The sequence below is a fragment of the Pinus tabuliformis genome, chromosome Q, assembly GCF_031772625.1.
Source record: "Pinus tabuliformis cultivar Carrire ecotype Pingquan chromosome Q, CPIR1, whole genome shotgun sequence".
NCBI classification, from domain to species: domain Eukaryota; kingdom Viridiplantae; phylum Streptophyta; class Pinopsida; order Pinales; family Pinaceae; genus Pinus; species Pinus tabuliformis.
Window position 1 is genome coordinate 1009868937 of NC_142296.1, and position 26164 is coordinate 1009895100.

The following is a 26164-nucleotide window of genomic DNA, read 5'->3' on the forward strand; positions in this document are numbered from 1 at the left end:
TTTCAAAGTACATGTATGGGCATGGCCTGGAAGAGTGACTTGATGTGGAGGATCGATATTAGAGACTTTGAGGTGATGGAGTTACAACGTTGATGATGTTGCCTTGTTGGTTGCACTTGGGCATGGGTTGAGCTGAGACTCAACTACTTCCTACACATGGGAGCTGATTTGATCGAGGATCATGGACAACACATGGATAGGTGAGACAAGTGCATACTTGTTTCTATGGAGACTTGAGGGATGGCACATTGTAGATGATGAAGAGGCTTCATGGACCTGAATGGGGCACATCGAGAGTTGGTTTGATGAGATGATCTCTTCATATGGAGGAGACACACACATGGACAGCATGTTGCAGATGAGATGGATGGAGTTTCCATGGACCTGAGCATGGATTATGAAGATAGATTCTTGATGAGTCAAGGATGTGGCAGGATGTTTTGAGAAACAGATGATGGTGGCATAAGGATGTTCACTCTCATGGATTGAGCGTGATAGTTGGACTGATCACCCAACTAGTTCAGACATGGGGACTAGTAGTGTATAGAGATGTGTTGGCATAGTGTTGGAGTATCATGGCAGTAGTTCACATGAGGACACATGATGAGGACAGGAGGTTAGTAATCATGGATCGAGATGACATCTGATGGAGATACATACTTGGTATGGTGAGCTTGGTGGCAGTGGTCACTAGGCCGGGACATAGTGGAGAAAGAGTCTCTACATATGTTGCAGGGATGTTTGACTTGTGTAGAAAGGTCGACATCATGGATGATGATGATCTTGGTGGGGAGCTACTGGGATGGTATGTTTTCGAGGACGACAATGATTTCAGGTGGAGGAGGATGTAAGGACCTCAAAATGTTGGTGCGAGGGGTGCCGGGCAAGCGTCGTGCACGAAGGCAAGTCGGGCGCGTGGACGGGCGCGTGGCGCGCGGGCGGGCAAAGTGCGACGGAGCTGCGGTCATATTGCGACGATAGGTGCGACGAAAGAGAACACTTAAATGTGACTAAGTGTGAGCACCTTCTTATATACGATGGCTTAAAGGAAGTAAAGCCGACTTATGTGAATGAAGACACTTGGGCATACGATAGTGGATTGTGGGGTCGGCCATGGGCTGACAACCCCATGTAATCTCACATAGCATGCGTATATACACATGAGCATGAGAGCTCATTCAAACAACGAAGACTTCGCTCATAAAGCCTTCGCATAAGACAAGAAGGTGCGTAGTTTTGGGTGAGGAGATGCGCACATCTCATGCGCATCAGACTTGGAAAATTGTGCAGGTTATATTGGTGGAAGGTTGGCAAGTGTGCCACGGGTTGAGGAGGTTTTAGTGTACAGTTTTACGCAGGACTTGGCAAAGGGTCTTGGGTGGCTCGGGTGACCACCTCCCTTCGTGCAAGGGTGCAGAACAAGTTGTAAAAGGTAGGTGGCCTGTCTTTTGTAAAAATTGGTTAAGTGTGAGACTTGGTTTAGCCAAGACACGCTTGTTGTAAAAATATGATATTCTTGATAAAATTGTTGGGCAGACTTTTAGGGAGTTGCCCCTCCCTTTATACTTGTTTGCAATTGTTGATGTTCTCGGTTAATTGCATATGGATAATGAATGAGTATGGGCTTCATTAAAGTATAAAGGATAATGCTTTTACTTGGTTGTGAAACACAAACTAATTATGTTAATGTTGGAGTAGGCGTAGTCCACGAATGTTAGTATTGTTAAAAAGAAAGCGTTCGGTGGTGCCGCACCTCGTTACAAGTGGTTGGAAGACTACCGCAGGTGTAGGGGCGTGACAGTTGGTATCAGAGCAAGGTTTGCTCGTGAAGGTTTAAAGCTGATACACAACTTGACAGTTGGTATCAGAGCTCGGTTGGAACTGGTGTTAGAGCAGGGTTTCTCGTTAAGAAGTGCAAGTGTGGGTACACTCGGAAACTTGACAGTTGATTACAGTGGAAGTAGGTTTAGCAGAGGTAAAGCTCGGTGCTCGGACCAAGCTGAACGATAAGGCATGGCAAGTTTGGGAGAAGGTGGAAGGAAGCTCTTGCTTACCTTGGATAGGTTGAAAAGGTTGAAGGAAGAGAAGCCCCGTATCCGTGAAGAACTTGAAGCCTTTGAAAAGAATGTTGAAGAAGAGATTCTTCAACTTGGTTGGACAATGGAGCAAGATGAAGTTGCAGATTGTGCTAACAAGGAAGAGGAAGCCGTGATAGTTGAAGATGTTGCAGGCATGACCATGATGGAGGACGAACTTGAGGATGATCAAGTTGGACTAGGATCGTGCAGTTTGTGGACATGGATGAATGAGGAAGAGCCTCATGATGATGAAGTAAGTATTGATACTTGTGTTTCATTTGGGCATTTGGTAGATGGACCATATGCAGGGAAGGGCAAAGCCAGTTTGCCGATGCTATGGAGGATTTTTCCATGGGTGTCTATGATGAGACCTTGTATGGAGGAACAAGGATTGTCAATTGTTGCAGGACTTGTTGGGGCTACTTGTGACCTTATGGTAGAAGGTGCAATGGCCCGTGACAAGGGAGGAACTTGATGACCGTTGTGGATGAATGAGTCATGCTTTAGCCACATGGCTAAGTGCCCGGCATGACTCATGGACAGATTGGAGGGCACACTCTTGGGTGGACTTCTCATGGCCGAGACCAAGAGATAGTCCTGGTGGACACTTTGGTGGAAGAGGTATGATGGAAGGGACTCATGACATGATGATGATATGGTTGGGTGACCGAGTTCACTAGACCGGAGATTGTAGACTTGGATGAGGATGAACGATAGTTGTGATGAGTCTACTTGGAGGGGTAGACTTCTCATGGCCGAGACCAAGAGATAGTCCTGGTGGACACTTTGGTGGAGGAGGTATGATGGAAGGGACTCATGACATGATGATGATATGGTTGGGTGACCGAGTTCACTAGACCGGAGATTGTAGACTTGGATGAGGATGACCGATGGTTGTGATGAGTCTACTTGGAGGGACTACATGGGCAACTTAGTCATGGACATCAGGTTGGAGACATGGAGCATGGTAGTCTTATGCAGGGACATTATGCGGGAGCACTTGTAGAGGTGTCATGGACATCCAATGAGGAGTGCCAAGGCAGGGATGTTGTGCAGATGTATTTGCTAGTGTGACATGGAGACTTGTTACTTATGAGTTGATGGAGAGGTTGTGCACTCTTGTACAACGAGGCCATGAACTTGGATGGAGTTGTGGGCAGACTATGGAGCATTCCTACTACATGGAGAGCTAAGGCAGATGTTGGTTGGGGATGACTCATGGAGCTCATGATGACATGAGATTGTTGTGACTTTTAGGGACCTCATACATGGTGGACTTAGAGGATTTGATGCATTGAGGAGTTGAGGTCAGGAGACTTTGATGCAGTATGGGATGCATACTTTCAAAGTACATGAATGGGCATGGCCTGGAAGAGTGACTTGATGTGGAGGATCGATATTAGAGACTTTGAGGTGATGGAGTTACAACGTTGATGATGTTGCCTTGTTGGTTGCACTTGGGCATGGGTTGAGCTGAGACTCAACTACTTCCTACACATGGGAGCTGATTTGATCGAGGATCATGGACAACACATGGATAGGTGAGACAAGTGCATACTTGTTTCTATGGAGACTTGAGGGATGGCACATTGTAGATGATGAAGAGGATTCATGGACCTGAATGGGGCACATCGAGAGTTGGTTTGATGAGATGATCTCTTCATATGGAGGAGACACACACATGGACAGCATGTTGCAGATGAGATGGATGGAGTTTCCATGGACCTGAGCATGGATTATGAAGATAGATTCTTGATGAGTCAAGGATGTGGCAGGATGTTTTGAGAAATAGATGATGGTGGCATAAGGATGTTCACTCTCATGGATTGAGTGTGATACTTGGACTGATCACCCAACTAGTTCAAACATGGGGACTAGTAGTGTATAGAGATGTGTTGGCATCGTGTTGGAGTATCATGGCAGTAGTTCACATGAGGACACATGATGAGGACAGGAGGTTAGTAATCATGGATCGAGATGACATCTGATGGAGATACATACTTGGTATGGTGAGCTTGGTGGCAGTGGTCACTAGGCCGGGACATAGTGGAGAAAGAGTCTCTACATATGTTGCAGGGATGTTTGACTTGTGTAGAAAGGTCGACATCATGGATGATGATGATCTTGGTGGGGAGCTACTGGGATGGTATGTTTTCGAGGACGACAATGATTTCAGGTGGAGGAGGATGTAAGGACCTCGAAATGTTGGTGCGACGGGTGCCGGGCAAGCGTCGTGCACGAAGGCGAGTCGGGCGCGTGGACGGGCGCGTGGCGCGTGGGCGGGCAAAGTGCGACGGAGCTGCGGTCATATTGCGACGATAGGTGCGACGAAAGACAAAACTAAAATGCGGCTAAGTGTGAGCACCTTCTTATATACGATGGCTTAAAGGAAGTAAAGCCGACTTATGTGAATGAAGACACTTGGGCATACGATAGTGGATTGTGGGGTCGGCCATGGGCTGACACCCCCATGTAATCTCACATAGCATGCGTATATACACATGAGCATGAGAGCTCATTCAAACAACGAAGACTTCGCTCATAAAGCCTTCGCATAAGACAAGAAGGTGCATAGTTTTGGGTGAGGAGATGCGCACATCTCATGCGCATCAGACTTGGAAAATTACGCAGGTTATCTTGGTGGAAGGTTGGCAAGTGTGCCACGGGTTGAGGAGGTTTTAGTGTACAGCTTTACGCAGGACTTGGCAAAGGGTCTTGGGTGGCTCGGGTGAGCACCTCCCTTCGTGCAAGGGTGCAGAACAAGTTGTAAAAGGCAGGTGGCCTGTCTTTTGTAAAAATTGGTTAAGTGTGAGACTTGGTTCAGCCAAGACACACTTGTTGTAAAAATCTGATATTCTTAATAAAATTGTTGGGCAGACTTTTAGGGAGTTGCCCCTCCCTTTATACTTGTTTGCAATTGTTGATGTTCTCGGTTAATTGCATATGGATAATGAATGAGTATGGGCTTCATTAAAGTATAAAGGATAATGCTTTTACTTGGTTGTGAAACACAAACTAAGTATGTTAATGTTGGAGTAGGCGTAGTCCACGAATGTTAGTATTGTTAAAAAGAAAGCGTTCGGTGGTGCCGCACCTCGCTACAAGCGGTTGGAAGACTACCGCAGGTGTAGGGGCGTGACAGTTGGTATCAGAGCAAGGTTTGCTCGTGAAGGTTTAAAGCTGATACACAACTTGACAGTTGGTATCAGAGCTCGGTTGGAGCTGGTGTTAGAGCAGGGTTTCTCGTTAAGAAGTGCAAGTGTGGGTACACTCGGAAACTTGACAGTTGATTACAGTGGAAGTAGGTTTAGCAGAGGTAAAGCTCGGTGCTCGGACCAAGCTGAACGATAAGGCATGGCAAGTTTGGGAGAAGGTGGAAGGAAGCACTTGCTTACCTTGGATAGGTTGAAAAGGTTGAAGGAAGAGAAGCCCCGTATCCGTGAAGAACTTGAAGCCTTGGAAAAAAATGTTGAAGAAGAGATTCTTCAACTTGGTTGGACAATGGAGCAAGATGAAGTTGCAGATTGTGCTAACAAGGGAGAGGAAGTCGTGATAGTTGAAGATGTTGCAGGCATGACCATGATGGAGGATGAACTTGAGGATGATGAAGTTGGACTAGGATCGTGCAGTTTGTGGACATGGATGAATGAGGAAGAGCCTCATGATGATGAAGTAAGTATTGATACTTGTGTTTCATTTGGGCATTTGGTAGATGGACCGTATGCAGGGAAGGGCAAAGCCAGTTTGCCGATGCTATGGAGGATTTTTCCATGGGTGTCTATGATGAGACCTTGTATGGAGGAACAAGGATTGTCAATTGTTGCAGGACTTGTTGGGGCTACTTGTGACCTTATGGTAGAAGGTGCAATGGCCCGTGACAAGGGAGGAACTTGATGACCGTTGTGGATGAATGAGTCGTGCTTTAGCCACATGGCTAAGTGCCCGGCATGACTCATGGACAGATTGGAGGGCACACTCTTGGGTGGACTTCTCATGGCCGAGACCAAGAGATAGTCCTGGTGGACACTTTGGTGGAGGAGGTATGATGGAAGGGACTCATGACATGATGATGATATGGTTGGGTGACCGAATTCACTAGACCGGAGATTGTAGACTTGGATGAGGATGACCGATGGTTGTGATGAGTCTACTTGGAGGGGTAGACTTCTCATGGTCGAGACCAAGAGATAGTCCTGGTGGACACTTTGGTGGAGGAGGTATGATGGAAGGGACTCATGACATGATGATGATATGGTTGGGTGACCGAGTTCACTAGACCGGAGATTGTAGACTTGGATGAGGATGATCGATGGTTGTGATGAGTCTACTTGGAGGGACTACATGGGCAACTTAGTCATGGACATCAGGTTGGAGACATGGAGCATGGCAGTCTTATGCAAGGACATTATGCGGGAGCACTTGTAGAGGTGTCATGGACATCCAATGAGGAGTGCCAAGGCAGGGATGTTGTGCAGATGTATTTGCTAGTGTGACATGGAGACTTGTTACTTATGAGTTGATGGAGAGGTTGTGCACTCTTGTACAATGAGGCCATGAACTTGGATGGAGTTGTGGGCAGACTATGGAGCATTCCTACTACATGGAGAGCTAAGGCGGATGTTGGTTGGGGATGACTCATGGAGCTCATGATGACATGAGATTGTTGTGACTTTTAGGGACTTCATACATGGTGGACTTAGAGGATTTGATGCATTGAGGAGTTGAGGTCAGGAGACTTTGATGCAGTATGGGATGCATACTTTCAAAGTACATGTATGGGCATGGCCTCGAAGAGTGACTTGATGTGGAGGATCAATATGAGAGACTTTGAGGTGATGGAGTTACAATGTTGATGATGATGCCTTGGTGGTTGCACTTGGTCATGGGTTGAGCCGAGACTCAACTACTTCCTACACATGGGAGCTGATTTGATCGAGGATCATGGACAACACATGGATAGGTGAGACAAGTGCATACTTGTTTCTATGGAGACTTGAGGGATGGCACATTGTAGATGATGAAGAGGCTTCATGGACCTGAATGGGGCACATCGAGAGTTGGTTTGATGAGATGATCTCTTCATATGGAGGAGACACACGCATGGACAGCATGTTGCAGATGAGATGGATGGAGTTTCCATGGACGTGAGCATGGATTATGAAGATAGATTCTTGATGAGTCAAGGATGTGGCAGGATGTTTTGAGAAACAGATGATGGTGGCATAAGGATGTTCACTCTCATGGATTGAGCGTGATAGTTGGACTGATCACCCAACTAGTTCAGACATGGGGACTAGTAGTGTATAGAGATGTGTTGGCATCGTGTTGGAGTATCATGGTAGCAGTTCACATGAGGACACATGATGAGGATAGGAGGTCAGTAATCATGGATCGAGATGACATCTGATGGAGATACATACTTGGTATGGTGAGCTTGGTGGCAGTGGTCACTAGGTCGGGACATAGTGGAGAAAGAGTCTCTACATATGTTGCAGGGATGTTTGCCTTGTGTAGAAAGGTCGACATCATGGATGATGATGATCTTGGTGGGGAGCTACTGGGATGGTATGTTTTCGAGGACAACAATGATTTCAGGTGGAGGAGGATGTAAGGACCTCGAAATGTTGGTGCGACGGGTGCCGGGCAAGCATCGTGCACGAAGGCGAGTCGGGCGCGTGGACAGGCGGGCGGGAAAAGTGCGACGGAGTTGCGGTCATATCGCGATGATAGGTGCGACGAAAGACAACACTTAAATGCGACTAATTGTGAGCACCTTCTTATATACGATGGCTTAAAGGAAGTAAAGCCGACTTATGTGAATGAAGACACTTGGGCATACGATAGTGGAATGTGGGGTCGGCCATGGGCTGACACCCCCATGTAATCTCACATAGCATGCGTATATACACATGAGCATGAGAGCTCATTCAAACAACGAAGACTTCGCTCATAAAGCCTTTGTATAAGACAAGAAGGTGTGTAGTTTTGGGTGAGGAGATGCGCACATCTCATGCGCATCAGACTTGGAAAATTGCGTAGGTTATCTTGGTGGAAGGTTGGCAAGTGTGCCACGGGTTGAGGAGGTTTTAGTGTACAGTTTTACGCAGGACTTGGAAAAGGGCCTTGGGTGGCTCGGGTGACCACCTCCGTTCGTGCAAGGGTGCAAAACAAGTTGTAAAAGGCAGGTGTCCTGTCTTTTGTAAAAGTTGGTTAAGTGCGAGACTTGGTTCAGCCAAGACACACTTGTTGTAAAAATCTGATATTCTTAATAAAATTGTTGGGCAGACTTTTAGTGAGTTGCCCCTCCCTTTATACTTGTTTGCAATTGTTGATGTTCTCGGTTAATTGCATATGGATAATGAATGAGTATGGGCTTCATTAAAGTATAAAGGATAATGCTTTTACTTGGTTGCAAAACACAAACTAAGTATGTTAATATGGGAGTAGGCGTAGTCCACGAATGTTAGTATTGTTAAAAAGAAAGCGTTCGGTGGTGCCGCACCTCGCTACAAGCGGTTGGAAGACTACCGCAGGTGTAGGGGCGTGACAGGTGCCACCCGGGCCGCCCGCACCCTTACCTGGCACCACCCAGGCTGCTCACGCCTGCGCCCTTGCCTGGCACCACCCGGGCTGCACGAGGGAGCTCAACCTCGTGCAGTCACCACCCGGGCTGCTCGCGCGCTTGCCCGGAAGGCAGGGTCACCCTGCCTGCCGGGCGAGGGTGCGGGCGGCTCGGGTGGCGCCTGCACGAGCTTGGGCGCCGTCGTGCAGGCGCCACCCAGGCCCTCGCTCGGCAGGCAGGGTCGCCCTGTCTGTCAGGCGAGGGTGCGGGCAGCCGGGGTGGTGCCTGCACGAGGGCACCCGGGCGGAGGGTGGTTCGGGTGAAGCGGGCGGGTGGGTGAGGGCGCCGGGCAGGGGCCCGGGTGAAGGCGCCCGAAGGTGTGAGGTAGGCGGGTGGCCGAGGGCGCCTAAAGGGGCGGGGCGGGCAGGTTGGAGTGGGCGGGTGAGGGGGTGCGGGGTGTGCGGGGTGAGGGGGTGCGGTAGGGAGCCTGGGCGGATGGGGGTTCAGATGAGGCAGGCGGGTGGGTGAGGGAGCCGGGCGGGGGGGCGGGTGAGGGCGCCGGGAGGGTTGGAGCGGGTGGGTGCGGGGTGCGTGAGGGGGTGTGGGGTGGGCGGGTTGGGGGAGAGGTAGGGAGCCCGGGTGGAGGGGGGTTCATTTGAGGCGGGCGGGTGGGTGAGGGCGCCGGGCGGGCAAGGGCGCCCGAAGGGGTGAGGGCACCGGGAGGGTTGGAGCGGGTGGGTGAGGGGCTGCGGGGTGGGCGGGTGTGGGGAGAGGTAGGGAGCCCGGGCGGAGGGGGGTTCGGGTGAGGCGAGCGGGTGGGTGAGGGCGCGGGGCGGGGGGCCGGGTGAGGGTACCCAGAGGGTTGGGGTGGGCTGGTGGGCGAGGGCGCCCAGAGGGGTGGGGCGTCAGGAGGGTTGGAGCGGGCGGGTGAGGGGGTGCAGGGCGCGCGGTTTGTGGGAGAGGTAGGGAGGGCGCCCGGAGGGGTGGGGCGCCGGGAGGGTTGGAGCGGGCGGGTGAGGGGGTGTGGGGCGCGCGGGTTGGGGGAGAGGTAGGGAGGGCACCCGGAGGGGTGGGTGAGGGCGCCTGGGTCGGTCAGGTGGGGGGGCGGGCGGGTGGGTGGGGTGGGGGCGGAGAAGGGAGAGAGGTTGGGTGGGTGGCCGGGTGAGGGTGCCCGGGCCGGAGAGGGTTGTGGGGGTTGGGCCGGGGTGCCCGGGCGGTGGGGCGGGTGAGGGCGCCCGGGCCGCCGGGGTGGGGGGGTTGGGATGCTTGGGGGGGGGTGGGTGGGTGAGGGCGCCCATGCCGTGCGGGGGGGGGGGGGGGGTGGGTGGGTGAGGGCGCCCATGCCGTGCGGGGGGGGGGGGGGGGGGTGGGTGAGGGTGCCCGAGCAAAATGTTTTATTCGTGATTTACTTTTTTACACTGGAATGTTAATGCATGTCCTTTTGGAATATGAGGGGCGGTGGGTGAGGCGTTTGTTGATTAAAATTTATGATATGTGTTCGTTGTTACTTTAAGTTAATATGTTTTTATTATTTACTGATTTATGTGTTTCTATTTTTCAGGAAAATGGCATCAAAGAGAATTTCAGTGAATCTTTCTGGACCAAAGACTCATAAAGGTGCATCTAAAAGAAACATTGGTGAACGAACTCCACCTGAGCTCATGACTACAAATCTTTCAAGTGCCTCAAGTGATAATAAGATGATTTCAGACTGGAAGAATTCAAAAGAGGTGAAATTTCCATCAAGAATGTGGTATGTGAAAGAAAGAGAAAGCGCGAATGTGAATGTATATCTATATATCGATATACCGAATGATAATGGAATTTTTGAGGTGATGGGAAGAGTCGTAGATATGTGTTCGTTACCGGACAGTGAAGTTGTTTACGTACTTACAAAAGCTCCCAAGTCACATGAAAGGGTTAAATACCAACTATCATATTCATTGTATGACACGAGAGAGGTATCTACAAAGTTGTGTAGTCAAATCGTAAATGAGATGACACAAAACATCGTAAGTCTTATTATTTATATTTGTATTTTGCGTTTTTGAAAGTGTCTCACTATATTTTTTAACTTTGTTTTTTATTGACATATGATATTTTGTTTGGCAGAATTTCGTTGAAAGTTGTTCAATTAGGTTGGGAGGCATTCATTTCATTGAGAATGATATCATGAAAGTTGTCAGCAGTTTTTACTCAGTGTCAGAAGAAAATATGGAAAATAGGAAAAATGAAGTAATTGATAATGCTACAAAACTACATCCAAAGAATCAGAAAAAAAGGTCTCTGGTGGATAAATCTAGCAAGGGTAAACAAGTTACTTTTGAGAACGGTGAAGTTGAAATTGACGATGAAACATATGTTGTCATTACTGAAGATGACATTGGAACTGAGAAGAGCCATAAAAATCCAAAAGTAATAATGCCCAAGAATAACTCTGGTGGGAATGTTATGACCAAGAAAAGTAGAGTTGATGATTTTGAAGCAGTCATTACCAGCAGTCAAGAACCTAGTGAAACTTCAAAAGAAAGCAGAGAAATCATTACACCAGGAGCTGATTTAGAAGATGGCATTATCAAAACAAAACAAAATGTCATTCGAGAGAATTTGACAAAGAGAAACTTAATTGATGGTGGTCGCACATTTCAGCTTAATGTCAGGCAAAACTATAAAGCAAGTGAAGGACAATGTCAATATCAAGTTAGAAAGCCACATCATCTGCATGTTCACAACTTGAAGACATTGATGAGGTACAATCCATATGCTCATGTGGTTAGTTATGGGCTTCTTGTTGATCCACTTCAAGTTCCCAACAAAGAAGCATTTGATAAGTCAAAATGTTTTGAATAAAATTATTATGTGCTTGGGGGGAACCATTCTGTAGAAGCTCAAAGACAATTGATGGAGGAATATCCTAATAACCCATGTTTTGAAACAATGAAATGTATCATTTACGTTGGTTTATCTGATACAGAAGCAAAGTTAGCGGCATGGGATCATAATTCAGATAATGAATATAGGATGTCTATGACTTTCATCCAAAGGGTTAGATTTATTCATAGTGAATTTGAAGAAAAATGTGGTGGGGATAGGACAAAAGTTACTACAGAGTTCCGAAAGGAATGTTGTATGGAAATAGGATATCAAATTGAAGAGAAAACCAATTCAAAAGGTAGAAAGGGCAGAAAACATAGTGATTTATTCAGAGGTGTTAATAACATTTTCCAATTGGCATTTAGAACTGGAGATGTTTTGAGGTTGATTGATGAGATTTTTGGCATGTGGGAAGACATTGCCATTAAAAACCAGAAGGTCAAAAAGTCTAAGCCATTCATATGTGGCAACAGTAAATTAGCTCCTGAAATGAAGCATCTTCCAGACGATATGACTATCACACCTTGGAGGGCGATGCAAGGAGTGAAAGATGAAAAAATTGTCAAAACAATATTATCTCGTGTGAGGTCGGGGGAATTATCATTGGAGGAAATGTCTGAAGAATTTCAAGAGTAAGTTTCTTGAAATATTTTTATTTATTTCTAGATTATAATTATATTTTAAATAAAACATGCTATTCTTGGTAGTATTTGTTATACATATCATTATATTAACTTTTTGTTACTTTATCTATGCAGTCACAAAGTTTACATGAAAATTCAAGAACAAATGGTTAGATTGTTGAATGAAGATAGTTGGGATGATGTCGTACGCAACTATCCAGATTCAAGTTCTACATCAACATTAAAAGCTTTTTATCTTGCATTTAAAAAGGTATCTTGATTTATACATTCATTTTTATTCACCTGTGTACTATTTTTAATTTATAACTTACACATATATTTGTTTATTTTATAAAAGATGAGGAAGGATGATAATGGAGTGCCAGATAGTTTCAAAACCTTTATCGAAAAAATAAAGATTGAAAGACTGAGGAAGCAATGTATTAATGATATTCAACTTGATCCAACTCTTAATCATTTCATTTGGAATGGGCTATACACTATTCAATATCAAGTAATACAAGGCGACTGTGAAGACATTGCTAAACTCATACCTAAAAGGGATTATGCCTTAGTCATTGCAGATATTCCCCATGGTTTAAATATTCCAAACATTGACTATGATAGTGACCCTTATACTTATCAAGCTTTTAGTAAAGTGGTTGCGGGATTTGTAGAAGTCACGTCATCACCATTATGGAGATTTGTGACATTTCATTTAGACACACAATTGGCAATGATATTGTCAAGCTTCAAGGGGAAAACAAATTCAAGGATGCAGCATACATGGTAAGACGTTTAAAATGTATATTTGATTAATGTTGAAAATTTTATTTATGTACAAGTTAATTTAACTTTTACTATTTCATGTTACAGGGAAAAGTCAAATCTTCTTCACAATGAAGATCAACAATTTATAAATGATTGTTAGTTCATTCATATTGATAGTTGGGCAAAATATGATAGCCATATGTCTATGATTTTTAATCGGGTAGACAGAAAGAGTCATAGCCAAATACTGAGTTATGATGCTGTTGTGAGAAAACTAACATATGAAGACAAAGAAGCAAAAGGAGAGATAGTTAACATTTATCAAAAACCACAATTATTGATTAACTATCTTATATACATTTGTTCAAATGAAGGAGATTGGGTTTTGGATTTATTTTCTGGCTCAGGTAAGTTTTATTATATGGAATTGAATTTCAATATGTTATTTTTTAAATTAATATGTCATTGTACTAATTTAGTTCATTATTTCTTTTGTGCTTGAAAATTAGGTACAACACTAGCATGTTGCCTTCAAAAAGGAAGAAATTGCATTGCAATTGAAAAATATCCAGTACAGTGCAATTTCATTCAGCAAATAATTAATGCTCTTCAATTTCTTCCAGAAGAAATGCAAGAAATTGGGTTGAAGAAAGGGGACTTTAGTGAATCACGTGTGGCAAAAAAGGCAAAAGAACCCCAACCACCATTACATGGAATGTTTGGAAAGACACACATTGGGAGTTTCGCAGACATCAAAGACCCATTAGAAGAGGAAAATGAGCAAAATGAAACAGAAAATATTGTGGAAGAGAACAATGATGAAACTCTAGAGGACGAAGAGTTTGGATTACGTGACATTGTTGATTAAATTTAAGCTATGCTTGTAAATCAAGCTTTGCAATGTTTTGACTTTGACATTTTATGAGAAGAATAAACACTCAATTAGGGTTGTTATACGTTCAATATTGGTAATATGTGATTTTTGCATTGATTTTTAAGTTAATCATTATTTTTTGAAAAAAAAGTGATTTTTATTATTTTTTTGACATGAAATTCATAGAAAAAGCTATTATTTAACCATTTTTAGTTAAATTTATCGTATAAAAATTGTGATTTTGACATGTCAATTCTAACAAAAAATTATCAAAACATGTAGTTTTTTAGTTATATTTATGTTAAAAATTGTTATTTTTATGTCCATTGTTAAAAAATATTGCTTTTTAGAAACAATTATTTCATGTCGATTGAAAAATTAATTAAGGATGTATAAATATGTAGAATATCGAAAAGTCTAAATATCGACCTTCTAATTTAAAAATGCAAAACAGTAAAAACCTCACGATTTTTTTTTTTAAATTATAATAAAAAACAAGAAAATGTGAAAAAAAAGACCACTTCAAAAATTATCAAATTTACTAAATAATTATTTACATTTTATACATTAAAAAATTTAAAGTCAAAAAACAGGGCTTTTAAAAAAGGAGTGTGATGCAGAATGCTCACTTTTTTAAATCAGCATGAAAATCACTACCATTCTAAAACGTGATGTACATAAAAAAAACTAAAGTGCCAAAAACTATGCTCTAAAAAAACATGTCCGTTCTGCATCACCCATTTTCAAAATCAGGTCACTTTTTAGCTATCTCTACGAAATGGGTAACAGTATCAGTTCCCGTTTCAAAGTTTACATTGTTGTTGGGTCCCTATAATACTAGTAATTACCCAATTACTATTGTAGTTTCATCCCTTATTAATATTTTTGTGCCCCTATTATCCCCATATTGTTATTACTGTGCCCCATAGAATCCCTCTATTGTTATTTTTGTGGCTTTATATTATTATTGTTAGGTTGGCTGGGTTATATTGTGACTCCTTAGACTCCTATATATAGAAAAGAGGTTTTTTCATTTGAATCATCCAAGAATTGTTCATTTATGTAATGTAAAGGAGGTTTCCCCCTCGAAGAGGCTAAATTCTAAGGCATTGATCTATCTTTTCTATATTTTCTTGAGCTAGTTTCATAACAGGTTTGATAAGACAGACACACATATTCCAAGAAATCATTTCTAAGACAATATAAGGGCATTTATCACACATTCCACCAAATCATAACGAGCTAGGGTTCCAATGCAGTACATACGTTCCACCAAAAACTAATGTGCCAGGTTTCCAATGTAGAACACAACAAAACCAACATTACCAAAACTTCGAAGGTTCTGGGATTTTAGACGTTATCACTCAATCATAATAAGTTAGGATTTTCCACTCATACCAGAATCCCAAACATGACTTCATCAATAAGACTTCGACTAGCATTCCACAATATACCTAAGTAACATAGGATTTCAGACATTCACATTAGCATACCCTTTGGTTAGGGTTTTCCAGAACTTATCTAGGGTTCTACAAAATCATATAAGAGTGGGGTGGGTAGATTTATCAAGATATGAATCACCCAAACAAGAATCACTAAGATTCAATATAACTAGTCATAACTAAGTTAGTAATAGATCGTCAAATGAATAATCCTTTCAATCAATGTATTGAAATCATACCTTTTTTTCTTGACTAAACTTGACTTGAGAGATCCTCCTTCTTTCCAATATTTTCCCTAGTCAAGAGAATAGAGGGAGAAAAGTGGCTAGTGTTTAATATAATCAAAACTAAATGAGTACATGAACTCAAAACTGAAAAGACATGAGATACTTATCTTTGGGAGTTGTTAGGGCTTTCTTGCAATTGTTGAGACCTGCTGCAAATTCACCCCAAGAGGGTGGCAGTCCTAATAGAGAAGTGACCACAAGTTATTCTTCCAAAAAATCTAATCAATGGCCAAGAGATCATCCCTGAGTCAAGCTATCTCCACAAGAAGGTTTCCATAGTATCATCTTCTTAGTTCTCAGCTCATTCTTCAAAATTTTTATTTGACCAATATTCTTCATAGTAAAAAACTTTGACAAGGCTTCATACATCTTGATGTTAGCTATGAATGGGACAAGATTTTCTTTTATCCCTTCACCATCAGGGTCATAACCACCAATTCTAAATCCTTGAATTTCGCTTTGTCAACATCACTGTCTTCTTTTGTAGGCTTCTTAACATTTCCTTTTACCAAATCCAACACCTTGCTCTTCTCGAGGATTAGGTAAATTCTCTTCTTCTAGGATCTGAAGTTAGATGCTCCTTCAAGTTTTTTATCACCCTTGATTGAGTTAGACATCCTTATTGAATATAATAGAATCATTCCCTAAGAAAGTACCTATGAATGGATCAAGTGCCTGAGACTCCCTTTTTCTTCCTTCTTCACTAAAGCTCTGGTTCCATGTTGGAAAATTAGAAAGGCAGTAAATATTTTATCAATATTGATAATAACTAGTGATGTTTCTTATTATTATGATTCTTTATATCACCTTTCTTTAGTTCATCACGTAATTACCAAAAGCAACAACACATAAAACAATGAATACAAGATGTAGTCACATGCTACTGAAAAACCCCCCTTGAGGGGAAAACCTAGTCAAAGTAATTATTTCTTTCAATAGTATTCATTGAGACTCTTCACCCTAGACCAAGACTAGACCTTCCCTCCGCACCAAGTTAACCTCTAGAAGATTGACCTCTTCCCAACGACTTCGACTATGCAACAACTTGTAATAGCTAACAACTTCCCGCAATAGTCCAACTTGGAAGACTTCGTTCTCCCAATCCAGAGCACGAAATAGAGAGAGCCAACCACCAAAATTATGATTTTCCTTGACTCCTTAGACTCACCGAAACTCACATTTACTTTGGATTCCTGATAGTAAACTTTCCCAGCTACCCACTTTTCACTTCTACCCAATATCAGGATTTTTGCACTTGTGCCCCGTAGAGAGAATTAGAACTTGATGAGAAGTGATGCTCCAAATGAATTTGATGTCCTTCCTTTTATAGAATTCTTATAGGGTCGAATAGGGTATTAGGCCAACTTGATATTCCCTTAGGCTGACATGGTGTGAAGGTTACATACTTCATATTTGACTCAATACTTAACCATTTTACATGATTCAAAAGCCCAAGAAGGGTCTCTTTAAATGTAAAAGAATTCTATAGACTTAGAATAAATCCTAGAAGTCCTCAATGGGGACTTTGACCTAAACCATCGTGACCCAAGCATGAAACCCATGATTCAATAAGTCATAATAATAATAATAATTATTATTTTCTTTATTCTTTTGACAAGTACATTATATGATGACTCAAGTACATTTTTGAAGACCAAACATAGTGATATTTTCCAACACATTCGATGTGGAGATGTCATATAAGTCGAGTTGGGATAGCAGAGAGTGGGTGGTGATTATGAGGAAGGAGGGAATAATTACTCCGAGTGGGGACAACGGTCCAAAAGAGGAAACCTCATGTGACTACCAGGTCACCAAAATCATTAGGAGAATTTTGAGGTCTAAAATGGGCCTCCTAAAGAAATTATAAAATAATAGTGTAAATAATAAAATAAGATTAGATTACATCATCAAATTTTAGAGGGAAAAAAGAAAAAACTATTTTTTCAGCTCGTATTTTTAATTTATCTCCCTATGGGTTTACTCAAATATCGAGAAGAAACACTCATTATATGTAGAATTTGGTTCCTTATCCAAGGACTACACATGTTCCATACTTTCAATGGAACCCGCTACACGAAAAATAAGAAATATATGAAAAAATGTGATTGGAATAATGTTTTTCATGTATTTCTCATTTTTCATGTAGCAGGGTCCATCAAAAGTATGAAACATGGGTACTTCTTGGATGAAGAATTAAAATTTTCATCCAATGAGTACTCCTGCTCGAAATTTGAGTAAAACCTTAGGGAGATAAGTTGAGAATATGAGTTGAAAAAGTAGTTTTATTATTTTATTATTTTTTAATATTTTTACTTTTTTATTCCAAAAATGGTGAATCATACCCCATGGTTGACATTATTATATTGAATCCTAATCATTCTTATAAAGTTTATTTTGTTGTACATTCTTCTTAGGAGGCCCATTTTAGACATAAAAATTCCCCTAATGGCTCCAAGCCTAAACAAAAAATGGCATATTATGTACTGGGGCTCAAATTCTTTTCCATAATCGCTCATTTGAAAACTAGTTAAGGAGAGGAAGATATTAGGGTGCAATCTAGGATTTTCGAACCCTTTTCCTCCATTACTATAGGAGGGAGCTATAAGAAAGCCTGAAACTACTACAGGAGGGCCAAGAGACTGCTATAGGAAGACTAAAAGGGTAAAGGAATGCTACAAAGGGTTGAATTGGTCTCCAAATTATTACCTTCATCCCATACTAGTGATAAAAACTAAGTGCCACCATCTCCTTCATCCATCCATAAATTTTATGCAAGTCGCACTTCAAATTCTACAGACATCAGCACACTAATTGTGAAATTGAAATATCTTTATGGGCTTTATAGTAAAGGAAATGTAGGCAGTTATCATCAACAAGGAATTTTACCTCACCGATGCCACTAAATTATACACTAAATCTATTCAAAGAAGTATATCTCCTTCACTTATCTAATAACATTGAGAAGAGATGGGGGGAGGATTTAATAGAAACGGGCCCTTAGATACCAAAAGAATCCATCTACACCCTCCTGTGGTAGAAATTTTTAGAAGACACTAGTGGCTAAGATTCTTCTAGTTGTTGAAAGGGTATGATGATGACATTGCATTTGAACTTTCCATGGCCCTAAACTCACAAACATAAGACGATGCCACCATTGTGGTGAGGGGGTTAGCTATCTCACTCAAACCTGAACTAATTAACAGAGTGACAACACTGCCTCTAGGGATCAAATGGGGAAGATAAGACAAAACCACCAATTCCACTGATAAAAATAACTTCTTCAATGCCAATGAAAAGCATTTCAAGGACAAAAATGGAATTAGGAGGGAAAGTAAAAACTTGTCCTTGGGATGACGTTGCCTACCAATCTTGAAATAAATCTCTTATGTGAGAATCCTAAGTGTGGTCTATGCCTAGCACTTTAGATTAATTCATGAACTCAGATTTCAAGTAGAATTTCCTCTGGCTGAAACACATAGTGTTCCATACTTCCTCCTACACTCCATGAGGGACATGAGTCAAAAATTGACAGAGGGAAAACACCAAAACCTAGGCCACCATGTCCTCATTAAACTAATAGTGGTGGATGCCTTGAAAAAATTGACAATCCCTATCCTTTAGTCCAAATTTATGGACATGGATAGAGAGGCCTTCATTGACACAGAAACCCTCACAGTGGGTGAGACCCCAGCCTCTAGTGTTGGAGTAAGGGAGGGGAAAAAAGAGGAAGAAGAAGAAGGGGAAAGGATAGGAGAGGAAGAAGTAGTAGGGTCAGAAGAATAGGAAAGAGAAACAAATGTATAGAGGACAATGGAAGAACTAGAGGCAGGGGTAGGAAAATAAAAATATAAAGAGGAAGAGGGGGAGAAACTAGAAAAATCAAGTCCTTAGAAGACTACTGAGCTCAGAGAAAGAGAGATATCCCCACAGCAAGCACGTTTGTCTCTAGGAACCACTGACAAAGAGGTAGTTGCAACTTTATCTACCTTGAGCACCCGAGTCAAACCTAAAAGGAACAGACACAGGAAATCCCCCCTATAATTTAAGACCACAAAAAGCACCCAGATCAAGCAAGGTAGGCCAAAAACTCTCTCAAAGGCCCCTATCACAATTGAAGAATCCCCAAGCAAGAAAGAGGAGGTGAGGCCCACTGAAAGAAAAATCAATGGAGTCACCTCTTCAAAACCCATAACAAAGTCTCCTATTGAAAATGTAAGGAGGCTCACCAATAGTTCAACCTCCTTTGAACAATCGAAGCCACCTAGCACCCATCAACAAGAAGAAAAGGGGAAGGTATAGGAGGGGCAGAGTATGCTATAGGAAAAATAGAGTGTGATATAGGAGGAGTAGAGGATGCTGCAGAAGGGGAAGAAGGTGACACAACAACTACAAGAGGTAGAAGCTTCACCAAAACATTTTTAAAGGTATTTGCAAGAGCTCCAGGAGCCTAGTACACAACTTAGCCTAATCTCCTATTATAGATTCATTGAAGGAGGGAGAATTATTCCCCAAAAATGTTTAGTCCCACTTTTATTTGAGCTAGGAGAAGAAAGAAGAAGAACCAACAGATGGATGCAAATTGCTTAGTCTAAGAAGGTGGAATATGTGGGCCTCATGGAAGAAAGGTTGCTTGAAATGGGCAAAGAGTTATGTGAGCTAAGAGAGAGGGAGTCCACAATGAAGGAGAAGCTATAAGCAGAAAATAGTTGGTTGAAGGAGAAACTGCAAGAGAAGGAAACTCAACTAGCCACAATGGAAAGACTCTCCATGGAGGCATTACAGTCCAGAAAACCATACAATTCTTATGCACTCTTTCTCAAAGAGAAGTGGATGAAATTCCAAATCAAAACCTTAACACAAAATGGGTATATGCCATTTAAAGATTACAAAAAATTAATTGAATTTTGCAACCAAGTTAGCATAGAAGAAAGAGAGAAATTGGGCGAGTTCTATATTCATAACCTCACCTCCTCACCTTGACTGATATGAATATTTGGGATACCAATGAAAAATTGGGGATACATAGGTGATGGCCCTAGAATCCTGGATGACTCATGAGGAGGAAAGAGTTGAGGAAGTAAAGGGAGTCATGGAATAGGAAGAAAAGGAACCATTATATTTCAAGGCAGAGATAATAAGCCAAATGTATATCATTAGCAATCATAGAAACATCTCCAATGATGCGGACCTAGCACCCAAATATGTTGCCACCTAGGAACAATTAATCTCATATTTTGAAGAAACACTTAGGTTGTTAGGTATAGAAATCCAGCAAGCCTACTAGAGGAGATGGATTTCCTTACCCCACCATCTCCAGATCAAAGAATATCACTGTCCTAAAAGGCCAAGGAATTCATTGGAGAGGGCACCCCTGTAAAAGGAATCATGCAAATATTAAAAGTCAATTGGATTACACTCAAGCTTAGTCCACCCTTGTTGCTAGGCCTATTGGAAGGAATAAATGAAGTAGAGGAGAAGGAGTGGACAAAGATAGAAAATAATGTAGGCTTCTATCCCCAAGAAGGCACACCATTTGAGGAGATTTGGGATGTTATTTTAACAACCCATGTGAAAAATTCCATCTAATACTGTAAATAAAGGCAACATAAGACCACGGGCAAGATACACATATTCCAAGCTAAATGTTGGGCAAAGATATCCTAGTGGGAATCACTAGATGTGTGTTTTGGCTAAGGAAAATTGGCAAAGGCTATGGTAAAGGAATTATAAGGAAAAAAGGAGCTTTGGCACATTTCTTTATGAAAATAAAATAAAATAGGAGAAAAGGAAGGTAAAAGGTTGCAGGTTACATGTGAGGAGTAAATTAAAGGAAAATAATGGAAAATGAAGAAATTAGAGGCCTCATTAATAAAAATGCTTTTGAGGATCAGTTGGTAAGCTCTTGGCTCAAGCTAGGCCAGTGTAATCTTTTTTCAGTTCAAGTTTGGAGCTCTCTCATTATTTGCTCTCTCTCTCACACTCTTGGTAACTTAAAGTTTTCTTGGAGCACTCTAGCTTTGGAGCAAGGAAGGAAAAGCAAGCAAAGGCAAGGGAAGGAAAGAAAGGATCAAGGAAGGAAAAGCAAGATCAAGAAAATTTAATGGGAATACTTGTAGGTAACCTTTTTCATGTGTGATTTCCTAGCTGGTTTTGAAATGCATGGATTTGCCTGTTGGTGTATGGTTCTCTTACTATCGGTGGAATGGTTTTTTTGGGTTATGACAGTGGTTTTCAGCCTAGCCTTGCCTTTTCCCATATGCCATGGTGTTGGGATGTTTATTTTAGTTTTGATCTTTGGTTTTTCGGATGGATTTCAGAATCCAGGGTGAAGGCCATCTCAAGTTTCATTCCCAAAGGCCTAGGAATCCCTTGAATAGCTTTGGCAGGATACGCGATAAATCTTGAGGGAGAAGTCGCGGCTTAGGGATTAGTGATTCGGGTTTGGATTACGATAAAGCCTAAGAGATTGGTCTCAATTTATTTCCTAATGATCTGGGATTGAATTTTGGTAAAGATTGAGAGATAAGGAGACAAAAAATTCTTCAAGCATAGTGATGGATTCTAGATGACATTCCAAGTTCAGTTCGGTTGTGATCAGAGCACTAGTTTTGGTGTGATCATGGTTTGGTGAGGGTGGGGGTGGTTTAAACTCTAGATTCCCTTGGTTTTTCCTGGATTAGTTGTTCTATGAGACTCCACATTCATGCTTGGAATATGGAATGAGGGTGATTGGTTGAAAGAGAGATTTGGTTCAACCACGTCTATGGTCGGGTGGTATGTGGAAGTCCCAAACCTCGTCAAATTTACCTATGATTAATAAAAGCTAAGTTCTCTTAATTTTTCAAGTCTTTTTTATATGTCGATTTAATGGATGTCATATCTATGATATGTATATGGTTTTATGCTGGTTATAAGCATGGTTCTATAACTAGTTCATGTCATGGTTATTTCATGTATTTACTTGTAATTGTTAAATGGATGGATGCAAGACCTAATTTATGTTACAACAGTTCAATGGAGAAGGTGGTGATCCTTCTGGTCATGTTTAATAATTTCTTTCAGTCATTTATGCTCTATCATGTATCATAGACACAATTTTAGTCGTCGTTGGAGATGCTCAAGCCTAGTCCTGAGTTTGATTTTTGATTCGTTTATCTTGCCATCATGTCTTTGATGGACTTTGTAGGTTGTAACAATTTTTTGGAAGAGGTCGAGATTCTGGGTTTGAAAGGTGGCTCAAATCTTAGGGGTGCTAGCACAGGTTCGTTGAAAAGAGTCCAGAGACACTGGCACATAGGCCTGTGAGAGCGACTTTGGCTTCTGGAGACTATCTTGACAGCTATAACATGAGAGCGACTAGGTGTTAAAAGGCTTAAATCACCAGTGGGACTCAGGGACATGATGTCTGAGTGGTTGACATGTCCCCTAAGGGTGCTGTTGCTGGTTTTGATTGGTTTATTTGGTATGTTTTGTCGATTCCATTTCCTTACAGTCACCAAGGAAGTTGAATCCCTTATAGTGACCTCTCTCGTCACATGTTTACCTCGGCTAGTTAGCTTCTTGGGTAGACCTAGGAGGAGGGGGTGTTATAGAGTGGTATTAGAACGTGATTGTGCTCTCCTTAGGTGAATATGCTTGGTCATGCATGCATGTCAGTTGCATGTGTGTCTCTCACACTTGCATTACATGTGCTTGTTGCATTGCATCATGTTTATCATGGTTGTAGTAAGGTTATAATGAGGAGCTTGATGTTGATTTTGTGGAATATATCATCAAGATTATATGACTGATTACATGATTATATGAAGTTTGATTACATCCTTGTTTGGTAGGTTGAATTCTTGTATATTTGGTTACATGTATCAGTATTGTAGGTTGGTTACAATAATTGATCGCTTATGCTTGACTACATGCATTCATGCGCATGTGTAGTTGATTATGAATTGCTTATGCATGTTGATGGTTGCATGTGGCAATGTGTACAATGGTGTAATAGATCTGACCTACAAATAGATGAGAATACAAATATACCCAAAATTAACAAGAGAGAAATAGATGAAGTTTTGATCTTTATTAATGTAAAAACCCTTGAGGTAGGGTAACACCATACAATCACTCCTTAAGGAAGGAGAACACGCCATAAGCCATATGCTTGTCCATACAATAATTCTTAACATCTCTCAATGGGGAGTGTATAGCCTCTATATAGGATTCATACATACAATACCATGGGTCATTACCATGGTTCTCTTAATACCATACATCTAATACAATGGGATTATCACATTATTGCTAGCTACTTGTGGTCCCTTACATGATGTGGGTTAACCACTTTATTTATTAACTATGGCCCATCCCATTATTACATTATTCCCTTGGGTAACTCCCTCTGTACTCCATAATATCCCCCCAAGTTATACTACATTCCACCCCCCTTAAACATGTTTCATCCCCGAAACATAAGAAGAATAAAAATAATAAGATATACACAAAAGAGTAGTCCATTGGTACCATGCGCATGCATCTAGACATCCAAGAGAAAGGTGAACCCTCAATCTAGTAGGTGCCTCACTCGCTTGAGATGGAAGTTGACCCTGGTGGCTCTTCTGTGTTGATATGTTGTGGGTGGATCATCGCCCATCTCTATCTATCATGCGGGGGTTGTTGTCCTTGTGGGTAATTTGTTGCCATCATGTTTGTTGTTTTCTTGCAGGGTGATTTGGGTGGTGATATGCTGGAGTTTTAACCAACGATGTATCTTTTTTTCATTAACCACCTAATGGAGCCTGATTTGTATCTGGTAAATGTTGTGGCACCTGGTGTTGTTTCTTATCTTCCAATATTAGTTCAACCATGGATTCCTCATCTGATGTATCAGTACCTGTAACATTTTCTGCTTCAGTGTTGGGTGCGGAATTCCCCAAGGGTAGTTTTGGGGCTAAAAGTGCATATTTTGGTCCAATTTTGTAATCCAAATGTAAAGACTCTGCCTTTTGTGGTCACGGAGCACATAGGTGTTAAAGAGTCATAAGGTTGTCTGCCATTATTTTGGAAATGTAATTTCAGCTGTAAAAGATCTTCCCATGGTCTGCGGACCATGGGATTATATAAATAGAGCTAAACTCTAAGTATTTAGAGGCAATGAAGAAGGCATTGACATGTATGAGAGATAGCTCTGAAGTAGAGGTCTAAGTTTGGGTTGTAGCGTAGGTAGAGGCTCTGCAGCTGAGTGTGCAGAGGTCTAGAAGTCTGCAGCTGAGTGCGCAGACCCCTGAAGCTGAGTGCACAGGGTGAGTCGAGTATGTAATTCTCCAGAATTATCAATAAAGAGAAGGATTCTATAATTTCTTCGTCTTTATTTCCTATTTATGCATCTGTTATATTGGGTATGAATTTCACTTATAATGATTATATGATGCACGAATGTATGTGAATTTGTTGGTTAAGAAAACGCAAGTAAGAACATCTATTTATGTGAAGCTAACTAAGATTGGTTAATAAGATAAGTAATACACTTGGCCTAGTTTGGGAGATATCGCAGTTCGCTGCCCTATGGGTAGGATTGAATATGGTTATGCTCACTCGAGAGACACTCTACCTCTTGCAGGATGGAGTAACCACAGAACTTCGGCCCTGGGAGAGTCGCGCTCTACAGGTGATGAGTGAGTAGTGCATCAACATCGAGCAGTTGTGCCAGCAGAGTAATGAAGTAGTGGAGCAGAATAAGCAAATAATGCGGGTAGTGGATGAATCCTGCCGAATGGTCCCAGAGTTGGACATTCATGTAGAAGAATCGATAGAGGTGATTTTCCGCAAGTTAGCCATAGGGGTGCATGGTGCTCGAGTAGATATGGCCAGGGTTCAACTAGAATTGAACCTGCAAATCACAAAATTGTAGTTGAGGGCTCAGCCTTCAACTCCACTGGAAGTCAGGGAATAACGTGCCACCACTATTACAACAAAAATAGTGGTGGTCAACAGTGCATTAGCAGACTGCATGTAGCTTTTTGAACAGTCATTCGAGGTCCTGACCACCCTGTAGGAGGACCTGAATGTAGAGCACCTAGAGATAGAGGCATGCGAGCTACAAAAAAAGTATTGACTGCGCAGATGGTCACCCTTATATAGAGGCTTGCACAGATGCAGGAGGCAAAGGCGCTCAAGGAATAGGTAGATGTTGCTCGGCACAAAGAAATGATCTTAAAAGGGCGCCTACAGCCATGGATAGATGAGGCATATACGATCACAACATCCATTGAAGGGAAGCTCACACAACTGTAGGCAGCTCAGTAGAAGATTCAGGGCAACAGTTCAGTGGCAGTACCGAACAGTGAGTGGAAGAAGTCTAGCATGCGACCGCTCACTGCGTTACCAAAGTTACGGTGATCCAAACGGAGTTGGGAGGTATTTGCGCTAAGATCTCCACACCTGCAAAGTGACTCGAGGGCAAGTCATGATGTTTGTTTTGGGGGCCTATTGGGTGCGGGATCCCCTAAGGGTAGTTTTGGGCCTAACAGCCCATATTTTGCTCCAATTTTGTAATCCAAATGTAAAGACTCAGCATTTTGTGGTCACAGAGCGCATAGGTGTTAAAGATTCATAGGGTTCTCCACCCTTATTTTGGAAATGTAATGTCACTTGTAAAAGATC